The sequence below is a fragment of the Eulemur rufifrons genome, chromosome 24, assembly GCF_041146395.1.
Source record: "Eulemur rufifrons isolate Redbay chromosome 24, OSU_ERuf_1, whole genome shotgun sequence".
NCBI classification, from domain to species: Eukaryota; Metazoa; Chordata; class Mammalia; order Primates; family Lemuridae; genus Eulemur; species Eulemur rufifrons.
Window position 1 is genome coordinate 18,133,093 of NC_091006.1, and position 2,623 is coordinate 18,135,715.

At 43.8% G+C, this 2,623-nt stretch overlaps 1 pseudogene; it reads right to left on the bottom strand.

The window, feature by feature from the left end:
- Positions 1-262: 262 nt before the first annotated feature.
- LOC138374760 (proteasome subunit beta type-6 pseudogene) lies at positions 263-999 on the bottom strand (annotated as a pseudogene).
- Between the last annotated feature and the right edge of the window lie 1,624 nt (positions 1,000-2,623).

Sequence of the window (2,623 nt, forward strand, 5' to 3'; positions counted from 1 at the left end):
AGGATTACAGGCGTGAGCCACCGCGCCCGGCCCTATTTGTAATTCTTTGAGAAACTGTTTTCCATGGTGCACACACCATTTTACATTTGCACAAACAGTCCACAGGAGTCATAATTTCTCCTCATCCTAACCCATAGAAAGTTTCTAGGTTGCTGCTGCTATGGGGTCTACATTTTGAAGACTGCTGTCTTACTCCATTTTTTTTTTCTTTTTGATAAACTTTATTAAATCTTGTGTTGGTATGGGTTATCTCTTACTGCATTCTACAATCCCAGGATTCAAGGGGGTGGTAAAGTGGCAATGGTGAATTTGGGTATCTGGTCTCCCAAAAGTACCTGCCGCTCTACCCCTGACTCTGCAATGGCTGCCAGGCAGATCACCCCTCCACTGGAGTCATCCCACTCCATGGCCAAAGCGAGAGCATTGGCAGTGAATTGCAGACACTCTTCCTTGGTCATGCCTTCCCGGTAGGTAGCATTGTCATAGCCATAGATACTGGAGCTCCCAGAGCCTCCAATGGCAAAGGACTGCCTTACCATCATATCCCCCATGGGCACTGAATACACCTGCCCTTCTTCTTGAGGGTCCTAGCCAGCAACAGTAATTCCCGCCTTCAGGTCTTCCCGGTATCAGTAACACATCTCTTTGAAGAGGCTGACTACTGTGTGCACCAGTGGAGGCTCATTCAGTTCAATGCTGTGGAAACCAAGCTGGTAAGTGACAGCATCAGCTACTGCTTAAGTATCAGCTGCTGAGCCTGAGTGGCAGCAGAAAATTCGATCATGAATAAGAGTCAGCTTGTCAGTCACTCGATTGGTGATGTAAAGACCCAGTGGTTGTTCTGGAGTCAGCCCCCAATACCACGCCCCCGTCAAATTGGATGGCCATGGTAGTGGTCCTTGTGGAGATTTCACGGTTTTCCCAGTCTGGAGTGATGGCCTCCGGCCCCCAGGCCGGTGCTGGCCCCAATCCCCGAGCAGCTACCAAGGTGGCTGCCATCTTCCTCCTCCATGTCTTACTCCGTTTTTATGGCAATGTACATATTCTGTAAATATTCCTCATTTCCATTTGTGTTCTATCTTGTGAGCCTTATCATTTTATTGATTAATTTCTCCCAATGTTTACAACCAAGAAATGATTTGTTATCTTGGATATAAAACAAATAGAAATCTTTGCTAAATATCAATAGCATACTGTAGTCCCTGGGTCATTTTCTCACCCAATCTAGGTATTTATAAGCATGTAATCATGTATGAGAATATATCTTGCAAAGAATAAATTTTAAAGGATTTAAGTACAGTCAAAATTACAGCAATTTATTTACCTGTGATTCATATGATATGTAGCTTTTTCAGATAGCCTTCTTTCGCTCAGTAATATGCATTTAAGGTTTCTCCATGGCTTTTCATGACTTGACACCACATGTCTTTTCATCTCTGAGCAATATTCCATTGTACGGATGCACCACAGTTTGTTATGAATCATCTACTGAAGGACATTTTGGTGGTTCCACATTTCGGCAAAAATGTGGAATAAATAAAATAAAGCTGCTATAAACAGCTACGTACAGGTTTTATGTGAACCTAAGTTTTCAACTCCTTTAGGGAAATGCCAAAGTGAGAGAATTCTGGATTGTATACCAAGAGTAACCCTGCAGCTTAGCAGACCCTCAGGGCAACTCCCTGTTAAACAAAGGAAAGATCAAAGGAAGTGGTGCAGCGGGGACCAACCAGGGGACTGCTAAGCCATCGCCTCCACTCCTCAGGGCAAGGGCAATGTCCAGTGCTACAATCAAAGGCCCCCTGTTAGTGCCCTTATAGAATTATGCAGCTGAGGCCCTCACCAGATGATGCCCAATCTTGAACATTCCAACCATCAGAATCATGAGCCAAATAAACCTTTTTCTTTATAAATTACCCAGCCACAGGCAATCCTTTATAGCAACATTAAACAGACTAAGACACCATAGGTATTGTATAGATTTTTATTTGCAAGGATATGTTTTTTAGCTAATGTTGCTACTAAGTGATGTACTTGCCATTCACAGTGTGCAAAAAATGGGTCTATCAAATTTTTCTAATGTGTTGCAACAACCCGAATACAGGATATATAGGCCTTTTGATAAGTCAATACAGGATGCAAGAAAAATCAGTAAATGCAAGATATGTCCTTGAACTCTGCCAGGTCTTAATGGATAAATGTGAGTTAGTTACTACACAAGTCAATGCCATTAAAAGAAAAGTTTAATGTTGCTCGAAGTTCCGCTGGACATGGGGTACCACACATCACACAGGCCAGAAGAGACCTTATCACATGCAGAGACCAGGAAGCAGAGAAAAGAGGAACTGGGACTGTGCCTCTATAACTAAAGTGGCAGGGAGTAACAAGGTGAGGACATCTCTATTGGGCAGGTAAAGAAAACACACGTTAGGGTTTGTGGTTGGGGTTTCCTTATGAGTTTTCACGCACCTAAGTAAATGACTTGGAAGAAGGAGAACAGGCTGGGCGAGGTGGCTCACGCCTGTAATCCTAGCACTCTGGGAGGCCGAGGCGGGTGGATCATTTGAGCTCAGGAGTTTGAGACCAGCCTGAGCAAGAGCAAGACCCCGTCTCTACTAAAACT